This window comes from Hoplias malabaricus, chromosome 2 (assembly GCF_029633855.1).
Source record: "Hoplias malabaricus isolate fHopMal1 chromosome 2, fHopMal1.hap1, whole genome shotgun sequence".
In the NCBI taxonomy this organism is placed as follows: Eukaryota; Metazoa; Chordata; class Actinopteri; order Characiformes; family Erythrinidae; genus Hoplias; species Hoplias malabaricus.
The window spans coordinates 69,674,043-69,685,312 of NC_089801.1; positions in this window are offsets into that span (position 1 = coordinate 69,674,043).

Here is an 11,270-nt window from a genome sequence, read left to right on the forward strand (position 1 = left end):
GCAGACACAGGGAGAACTCACCACACTCCTTAAAGTCACCTGGAGGAAACCCACACAGACAAAGGGAGAACACATCACACTCCTCACAGACAGTCACCCGGAGGAAACCCACACAGACACAGGGAGAACACACCACACTCCTTAGACAGTCACCCAGAGAAAACCCATTTGGACACGGGAAGAACACACCACACTCCTCATAGACACTCACTCGGAGGAAACCCACGCAGACACAGGGAGAACACACCACACTCCGCATAGACACTCACCCGGAGGAAACCCAAGCAGACATAGGGAGAACACACCACACTCCTCACAGACAGTCACCCAGAGAAAACCCATTTGGACACGGGAAGAACACACCACACTCCTCATAGACACTCACTCGGAGGAAACCCACGCAGACACAGGGAGAACACACCAAACTCCTCACAGACAGTCACCCGGAGGAAACCCACACAGACACAGGGAGAACACACCACACTCCTCACAGACAGTCACCCGGAGTGGGACTTAAACCCACAACCTTGAGGTAATAATATCATTATGATTTTTATTTTGATCTATCTATTTAATTATTTTAAGAATTATAAAACACTGAGGAAAAATACAGGTTACTTTCAACTTCTTTATTCATAATACATTCCTTATACATTTAATTATGAGTAACATGATCATATTTGTGATTTTTACAGTATTGGTCATACATCTCAAAAAGTTCTAGTGGGTTACAATACAGAACGTTTGTAAGTATTGTAAGTAAATGACACAAAGAGATCAACATCCTGGGATATGTTAGAAGTAACTAGAAAGTTTAAATGAGCTCCTGCACCTCTTCCCTAGTGTTCTACACTGTTTCTAGGATGTTACTACAATTCCTTGAGCCCCTTTCTCACACATACACAGTAACAACTGGTTTTAGGCATTTTTTCCCCAGAGGAGCTGTGTGTGTGAATGCAAACACCTGCAACGTTTGTATCAGACATTACCCGGATTTACCCTGTGGCTTTATCTGAATGAGTGCATGTGTGAATAGAGCAGGTAATGTTCCAGAGGATCATAAATTGCCTCACAAGTGCCACTGCGCATATATATTTGCTCTTGTATTAATAAGTAGCTGATGTAGTATTCCAGTCTGTATGTAGCCCATTGCTACTTACTAAGGTATGTTATGTGGTAAGTAAGGTTTTGTTGTCATATCATAAACATATAATAATTGCTATCTTATATTTAATGGATGATAGGAGGTTGTTAGCGGGATGCTACTGTGTTGCTAGTGAGTTGCTAGTGTACCTGCTTCATGACAATACAAGAGGGGTTTTTGGCCCCAACTTGTGTCTGTAGTGACTATAGTTTATATGAGAAGAGTGATATCATTTCAGAATGTTTCATTTCTGTGTTAAACATTCATATCAAACTCTTGTGAAAAGTGTAAACTCAGAAATAAAGCTGGAACATTTGCATTTGGAAATTTATTCATCATCATCATCATTTTCTTCTCCGCTTCTCCATTTCAGGGTCGCGGTGGCAACAGGGCAAGCAAAGAAGCCCAGACGTCTCTGTCCCTTGCAACATCCACCAATTCCTCCTGGGGGATCCCAAGGCATTCCCAGGACAGCCGGGAGATATAATCCCTCCAGCGTGTCCTGGGTCTACCCCGGGGCCTCCTTCCAGTTGGACGTGCCTGGTATACCTCCAGTGGGAGGCGTCCAGGAGGCATCCTGATCAAATGCCCAAACCACCTCAACTGACTTCTCTCAATGCGAAGGAGCAGCGACTCTACTCCGAGCTCCTCCCTAGTCACTGAGCTCCTCACCCGATCACGGAGAGTACGCCCAGCGACCCGTCGGAGAAAGCTCATTTCGGCCGCTTGTATCCGCGATCTTGTTCTTTCGGTCATTACCCAGAGCTCATGACCATAGGTGAGAGTGGGAACGTAGACTGACCGGTAAATTGAGAGCTTTGCTTTATGGCTCAGCTCTCTCTTCACCACAACGGTGCGGTACAGTGACCGCATTACTGCAGACGCTGCACCTATCCTACGGTCAATCTCACCATCCCTCTTCCCATCACTCGTGAATAAGAACCCGAGATACTTGAACTCCTTCACTTGGGGCAGGTTCTCACCCCTTACCTGAAGGGAGCATGCCATCTGTTTCCGGGAGATAACCATGGCCTCAGACTTGGAGGTGCTGATCCGCATACCGACCGCTTCACACTTGGCTGCAAACTGCTCAAGTGAACGCTGGAGGCCTCCGTGCGAAGAAGCCAGAAGAACAACATCGTCCACAAAAAGCAGAGATGCCACCTCCTGAGCTCCTCGACGGAAGCCCTCCTGCCCCAGGCTACGCCGCGCCACCCTGTCCATGAATATCAGGAACAGGAGTGGAGATAAGGCACAGCCCTGACGGAGTCCAATGCCCACACTGAACAAGCCTGACTTACTACCAAGGATGCGAACACAACTCAAACTCTGAGAGTACAAGGACCGTACGGCTCGCCGGAGCGACCCTGGCACCCCATACTCCTGGAGCACCTCCCACAGAATCTCTCGGGGAACACGGTCATATGCCTTCTCCAAATCCACAAAGCATGTGTAGAGTGGAGTAGCAAATTCCCACGCCCCCTCAATCATCTGTGCAAAAGTAAAGAGTTGGTCCATAGTTCCACGGCCAGGACGAAATACGCATTGTTCCTCCAAAATCCTAGGTTCGACTATCGGACGGATTCTCCTTTCCAGCACCTTGGCATAGACTTTCCCCGGGAGGCTGAGAAGTGTAATGCCACGATAATTGGCACACTTTCTCCGGTCCCCTTTTTTGAAAATAGGAACCACCACCCCGGTTTGCCAATCCAAAGGCACCGTTCCCGAGGTCCATGCGATATTGTATAGACGTGTCATCCAAGACAGCCCCACAGTATCGAGTGCCTTCAGTAACTCTGGGCGAATCTCATCCACTCCTGGAGCTTTGCCACTGCGAAGCTTTTTCACCACCTCAGTGACTTCAGCCAAGGAAATGGAATATGACCCCCCAGACACTTCTGGCCCTACCTCCTGTACAGGAGGCATGTCTCTCGGGTTAAGGAGTTCCTCAAAGTGCTCCTTCCAACGCCCAACAATACGCTCAGTCGAGTTCAGAGTTTCACCATCCTTGCTGAGCACAGCTTGGACAGTGTCCCCCCTCCCCCTCCTGAGCTGTTGGAGTGTTTTCCAGAACCTCTTTGAGGCCGCCCGGAAGTCATTCTCCATGGCCTCTCCAAACTCCTCCCATGCTCTGGATTTTGCTTCAGCAACTGCCACAGCTGCAGCCTTTTTCGCCTGCCGGTACCCATCCGCAGAATCGGAAGTTCCCCGAGCTAGCCAATCTCGAAAAGCCTCCTTTTTCCGCTTGACAGCTTCCCTCACCCCTGGTGTCCACCAACGGGTTCTTGGGTTGCCGCCATAACAGGCACCGACAAGCTTTTGACCACAGCTACATGCAGCTGCTTCCACGATGGAGGTCCGGAACAGTGTCCATTCAGACTCCATTCCCCCTACCTCCTCCGGAACATGTGAGAAGTTCTCTCGGAGGTGAGAGTTGAAATCCATCCGGACAGAGTCATCTGCCAGCTTTTCCCAGCACACCCTCACAATACGTTTGGGTTTACCAGGTCTGTCCGGCAGCTTTCCCCGCCATCGGATCCAACTCACCACCAGATGGTGATCGGTTGACAGCTCAGCCCCTCTCTTTACCCGAGTGTCCAAAACATACGGCCTCAGGTCAGAAGACACAACCACAAAGTCGATCATTGACCTTTGGCCCAGAGTGCTCTGGTACCAAGTACACTTATGAGCAATCTTATGTTCGAACATGGTGTTCGTTATGGACAAACCATGGCTAGCACAGAAGTCCAACAACATCACACCACTCGGGTTTAGATCAGGCAGTCCGTTCCTCCCAATCACTCCTCTCCAGGTTTCCCAGTCATTGCCAACGTGAGCATTGAAGTCCCCCAGCAAAACAACAGAGTCAGTGCATGGAATCCCCTCTAGAACTCCAGTCACTGCCTCCAAGAAGGCCGAATACTCTGAGCTGCTGTTCGGTGCATACGCACACACAACAGTCAAAGTTTTCCTCTCTGCAAGCCGGAGCCGCATTGAGGCGACCCTCTCGTTTACTGGGACAAACTCCAGCTGTACAGGCGCCAGCCGGGGACTTGTGAGTATCCCCACACCCGCCCGGCGCCTCTCACCCTGTGCAACTCCTGAGTAAGAGAGAGACCAACCCCTATCGAGGAGTTTGGTTCCAGAGCCTACACTGTGTGTAGAGGTGAGCCCAACTATATCTAGCTGGTATCTCTCAACCTCACACACCAGCTCTGGCTCTTTCCCCCCCAGTGAGGTTATGTTCCACGTACCAAGAACCAGTTTCTGCTGACAAGTTCCACGACGCCAGGGGCCCCCTTGCCCCCGCTCTGTGCCCGATGGGCATTGCACCGCACCCCTACTCTGGATCTTGCGGGTGGTGAGCCTACATGATCCTCCCACGTTGCCATTTCGGGCTGAGCCCGGCCGGGTTACGTGGGCTGCCCAGCCACCAGGCGCTCGCCGTCGGACACTACCCCCAGGCCTGGCTCCAGGGGTAGGTCCCGGTAACCCTTTCCCGGGCAGGGTACACTGAATTTTAATGTGTGTACTCATAGGAATGCTTTTGGATCATGTTTGTCTGGATCTTCACTCCAGACCTGTTCGCCATGGGAGACCCTACTGGGAGCTAACAGCTCCCAACGACATAGCCCTGGAGGTCATGAGACCACACAAGCCCTTCCGCCACGACAAGGCCCTGATCCAGGAAAGGGAAATTTATTAATCATATTAATTAATCACATTTTTCATTTGATTCACTTATACTCACCTCCATGTTAAAACGAACACGTTTACTGCCTTTCCACAAAATCATTGGCAAAATGAACAATATTGTTCATTGCTGTAAGAATGACTATGTCCACATTGGTGTTGGTGGTGATTTCTTCGCAGTAGTTTTTCACGGGGAAGATGCAGTTCATTGGGACGCCCAGAAGGTTACTGCAGTCCTACATCTAGAGAAAAACACACTAATTTGAGACTGACAGTAACATGCTCCCTCTCTTGTTGTATTAGAGCTTCAAAGGAAAGTTTTGCATTTTGAGCCTGACTTTGTTGAATTACTCTTGAGTACAGAGGGTATGTGACCTGTGGGGAGTGGGGAGTAGTCAAGCCAAAATGAATCTGAAATCATCCCATAGAGGTCACAGCAGGTAAAGCATGCTTAATCATGCTACAGAGTTTGCATAGCAGGCACAGTGAGGTTTAATCACACCTCAGAGCTTGTTTCACAGACATAGTGATGTTTAAGTAAGGTTTATTTCTCCCTTTTAATTTAATTTTGTGGTCTACGTGTTTTTTGGTTCGGAGGTTCACATGAAAAGGTGCATTAAATATTTTAGTGCCATTTTAAGTCATTTTTCTAAACACAGGACATTACACACACGTCTAAATTACTCTCAGAACCTTCTAACAAGGTGTATACTTTGGATCCACACAAACTGCCTGTTATTACTGAAACTTTGGTGACACTTTGAAACTGATTGTGGTTTCACAGATCAGGAACCTTATCTGGCCCTGTTTCATCTGTGATAAATTTATATATTGTTTATATGTGCTAAATTTATATATTGTTTTTGTAAACTTGGGGATTCATGTTGCTTAAATTCCACCCAAACAAATATGAATTTCCAGCTGTGTGCTATCGCTCAGATATCTGCTTTATTAAAATCATTTTACATGGAAGCTCAAGGTAAGAGAAAGTTTTCACACGCACCTTTTTTTTTATATCCTTGCTCTTGTAGATCATTTTCAGGTCTTTTGAAACCAGTTCACATGCAGAATCCACCTTGGTCATGATGATGACTTGAGGAATTCCTGCAGTAAAAAGTGCAACTCATTCAAATATTTTCTTTCCCCCCTTATTTTATTTTTCTTATGTTTTTGTTTACACAGCTCCATAGTGAACCATCACATCATCAGAAGCTGATCCTTTACTTCATTTGATCAAAACCTATTTCTGAACATCCTTATATGAAGAGCTCAGTTGACATAACCAGCTACAAGATTAACCATGACTTCATAAAAGTTGACTCCCAACAAAAAATGTCAATGAGAAATTAAAAATCCAGAAACAAAAGTCCAGTTGCCACACAATGATCCAGTTGCATTTAGCCAATCAGAAAGGAGTATACCGATCTTCTACATAAACTACAAACATAACTTTCTGAGAAGGTGGAGAAAATACAGAGCAAACTCTTTCTCTTTTCTCAGTCCAGTGTGGCTTTACATGGAAATGAAATGAACTAATTCTATACACAAGCTGTGAAAAATGTAACAGTCATTGTGTCAGGAACTTTACTTTAAAAGATACATTATAAAACTCTATTAGCTAGTGAGACTGATTACTTAAAACAGCTTAAAAAGCTTTAAACATCTGTATTTCAGTTGAATATCTCCTGTTTAAGGTTTAAATCCAGTAAAACACAGCAAGCGATGTACTCAGTTCAGTGCTCCTGATATATATGGAGCATTTCACATTAAGCCACTCTTTGAGTTTGTTTACACTGTAAGATATTCCTAATCTTTGAGATACTAAGGGAAAAGCTCTTGTAAAGCTCTTCGTTGATTGCAGGTAGATTTTTAATGTGTAAATGTGGATTAGAAGAGAATGGTTGGTGACTTACCCAAGTCTCTAGCCTTTAGCCGAACTTTCTTCATTTTCTTGAGGATAGCTCGGGGCACTGTTGTATTCCATGTGTTGCTTAGTTAATGCACTCATGGGATTGAACTGAAAATAAACGTGTATCAAAAGTATTAGACATGTTATTGGAACCCTACTGTACCTTTTCAGTTATCTACATGACTGCAGAAAAACATACTGAAGAACTGTGAATGAACACTAATGCCCTGGAAAGTATCATTTGGGATGAACTGGAATGGCTAATGCTAACTAAGTCTTATTGTCCATCATCAGTGCCTCAGATAACTAATGTTTCTTTGACTGAATAATTACAAACACTCACAGGTAAACTCCAAAATCTGGCAAAGATGGGGTTAACGTTATTAATGCCAATGGATTCTGGAATATTACTTCTAAGAAACTCATAAGGCTTCAGTGTTTTTGACCAAACAGGACATTTGTACAGCATTCTTGTCGATGGGAGAAAAAACACTGAATTTAAACGTACTGTATACCCCTCTGGAACATGACCCTCTATTACACTGATGATATCATCTGTTTGTACTCCACGTAAATCTTCTACTTCCAGACCCATAATGTCATTGAACACAAAAGGAAAAAAAGATCCACTTCTGTCTTTCTTCAGTTTGTAGGTTTGGAACTAGAAACAGAGTAAGTGTTGTAATGCATTTCAGCAAATTTAAAATGAAATACATTGCTTTAGAAATGGACCATTATCTCCTAAATGTTTATTCAAGTACTCTGACCCTTAGTGTAAAGGTTTTCTTGAGCTTATTTCTTGTATTTTATGGTTTAATTTAATGTCACTACAAGATACTTCAGATATCATTACCTTCAGAGTGAAGCTGAAACCTCCAACAGAATTAGCGAGGGCATCAGTAGTGTTACGCCCTTGGAGGACCGTGTTAACTGAGTTGATAAAGCTGGATTTTCCAGAATGTGTTGGTCCATGCAGCAGGATTCAGAGATGGCTGACTGTGGAGATGCTAATTTGAAACTCCTTCAGTTTTTTTACCAGTCGCTCTCTTTGTTCGTTACTGCAGAAATGCCAAAAAAAGGACTTTAACTAGGTTTGTTTGCTAAATTATAGATATTTCTCAGGTCATTTCAATGCACCATTTAACGTTTTGCTAGTAAGGACCACGTCCGTAGAGGCTGAAACGAGGAGGTGAACTCAGAAGTCTTTTGGGGAAGAGTTCAGGGCGGCTTTTGAATGCGTATGAAGCCAGACCCACCCCCCCGTTGGATAAATGAATATGAGAAAAGTGGTGGAGACGGGGTGGAGGCGGGAGCGAGTTTAAAACAGGAGGCTCAGTTGGCTTGATAAAGTCTGAACACTGCTCTGAATATGGGGATCAGCAGGAATGACCCAGTGCGGAGGAGCGAGCTGACGTCGTGAAGCAGTCGAGTCGAGATCCATCTCCTGAACTAAATAAGGCGAGTTTGTCTGACGTGGAAATGAAGTGAATTTGCAGGGTATATATAGGGCTGAGAGGAGGAGTTCAGGTGTGGTCCTACTCCCAAAATTATGTTATCACATAACTTCACTTTGCTAGTACGGACCACGCCCGTAGAGGCTGAAACGAGAAGGTGAACTCAGAAGTCTTTTGGGGAAGAGTTCAGGGCAGCTTATGAATGCGTATGAAGCCAGACCCCCTAAAATTTACAGGAATGCTGGTCATTAAGTGCTGCAGAATGGATAGGTTCAGGTGCTCTGGTCAAGGGTTTGATTGGTGTCCTGATTGTGTGTAGGTGAATGAAGAGGTTAGTGAGTCTTTGAATGAACTACCTTTAATAAACTGGTGCATGACTGAGTGTCATGTGAGACGGTAGAGAAATAGCATGAGTAAGTTGAATGTCCTTTATTGATTATGATAACGGAAATTCTAGCATGACTGGTAATTCGAGTATTCAGATGCCGCAGCGGTAAAGGGGTGATGATTGCAAAAAGTGATATAGAGTCAGAGTTGGTCTTAAGATGGACAAGATCATCGCGTTGGCAGAAATCAAATTGATCAACTAACAATAGAATTTTAAAGTATCACCAGCTAAATGTCATTAAGCTATGGTGTAACAATAATAGTGACATTTATCTGGGGCCACTATGATAGTGCATCAGGCTGGATGCACTGGACAGAGTGTTGCTAAGTCCAATTTCTACTTCAGTGTTATTGATGGTGATTGGGTAATAGTGAGGGGTCTGAGACTGGCAACAATAGGTGGAAAGTGGATTAGTAGCAGCCTTGAAGTCAAGTACTACAGAGGGGCAGTGTTAATAAAGCAAGATGTGCTTCGTTGGCAGGTGTGCCCTGGTGGTGCCTTTCCAATGGCATAGAGGGAATTGAGAACGGAATGGTGCTCTAGAGGGATGACAGATTAGGCCCGTTAAGAAGCCCAAAAAGGTCAGCACCGCAGGAAAGGCGAGATACATAGAAAAGGCATTTTGTCACACGGGAGAAAACTCTGAAAGAGAAAAATCCAAAAGGTGCTGAGGAGCTCAAGCAAGGAGGCAAGGTAGAAAGTTGACTACAAGATAACGAAGATGCCTAGAGGGTGATGAAAAAACAGGTGCCAGAGGTGACGTCAAATGCCTGAGTGCTGGTCCAAGGTAATCTGGGGAGAGAGCATAAGCTTGAACTTAGGGGCTAGATAGCAGCGTGGTTGTGAAGATAGGAGGACAGGTTGAAGGTCCACAGCGCCTGGAGAAATCAGTGCGAACAGTACCATAGGAGGCAGGGTGAGGTGCTGTTGCTAGCAAGAGATGAAAGAGTAAGTTCCTCGCTGGCACGAGCTGGAAATTAGAAGCTGAGAGCGACAAGGCTGCATGTGAGCGGGTGAATTGAATTTGAGGTGGCATCAAGGGCCTGAGTGCTGCGTAGAGGGGCTGGTCCAAGGCCACGCCTGAGAAGAGAACATAAGCTGGAACTTAGGGGCTCGGAGCGGCATGATTGTGAAGAGGAGAGGTCAGGTTGAAAGCCTGCAGCTGCTGGAAGAATTAGTACGAACAGTACCATAAGAGGCAGTGCGAGGTGCAGTCGCTAGGAGAAGCTTAGCTGCAAGCAGAAGCAGAAGGTAAGATCCAGCAGGAGAGAGTGCAAGCCATACAGTGGACACAGGGTGCCGTTTGTTTGTGAAGGGAAGGCATAGGGATGAGCGTCCACAGCAGTTTCTGAGGAGAGAGTGCAAGCTGAGAAGTTGGAGGTGGACGATGCGGCCGCAAAGCTATGGGGTTGGGACGAAGATCTGTGGCATGAGAGAGGGGGGCTGTAAAGGAAGAGGCAGGATGCAGCGAAACCACAAGGGGAAGGGGATTAGGGTAGAATGCATAGACTGCATAGAATGCCCAGAGCACCAGGCAGGAGGCAGGCCCACAACAGCAATCTGTAGAGGGGGTGTGAGCTGGAAAGTAGGAGGCATAGAGCAGCAGCAGAGGTAGAGGGTTGAAAGAAAATGAATAAGCAATGAGGAAGCCATGCAGTGAGATGACCGCATCGAGTGCCCAGAGCGCTGGACAGGAGACAGGCCGGCCGCAGCACCTATAGAGGGGTGCAGGCTGGAAGGTCTGAGGCATGCAGCTGCGGCTGAAACAGGGGAAGAGGTGGGATGATGAAGGGAGGGGTGGGATAATGCATAGAGTAGATCGTAGAATAGACCACATCGAGTGTCCGGAGCGCTGGACAGGAGACAGGTCGCTGCGACACCTACAGAGGGTTGTGGGCTAGAAGGTCTGAGGCATACAGCTGCGGCTGCAATGAGGGAAGAAGTGGGATGATGAAGGGAAGGGTGGGATGATAAGGGGAGGGGTGGGATGATGCATAGAGTAGACCTACGTAGAGTAGACCGTGTCAAGTGCTCAGAGCGCTGGACAGGAGACAGGCCCGATGCAGCACCTATAGAGGGGTGCGAGCTAGAAGGTCTGAGGCATGCAGCTGCGGCTGCAATGGGGGAAGAGGTGGGATGATGAAGGGGGGGGGTGGGATGAAAAGGAGAGAGGTGGGATGATGCGTAGAGACAGATGTAGAGGAAGAGAAAGGGAGGGGTAGGATGATAAAGGGAGGGGTGGGATGATGCGTAGAGACAGATATAGAGGAAGAAAAAGGGGAGGGGTGGAATGATAAAAGGAGGGGTAGGATGATGCGTAGAGACAGATGTAGAGGAAGAAAAAGGGGGGGTGGGGTGATAAAGGGAGGGGTGGGATGATGCGTAGAGACAGATATAGAGGAAGAAAAAGGGGAGGGGTGGGATGATAAAGAGAGGGGTGGGATGATGCGTAGAGATAGATGTAGAGGTAGAAAAAGGGGAGGGGTGGGATGATGCATAGAGACAGATGTAGAGGAAGAAAAAGGGGAGGGGTGGGATGATGCGTAGAGACAGATGTAGAGGTAGAAAAAGGGGAGGGGTGGGATGATGCATAGAGACAGATGTAGAGAAAGAAAAAGGGGAGGGGTGGGATGATAAAGGGAGGGGTGGGATGATGGGTAGAGACAGATGTAGAGGAAGAAA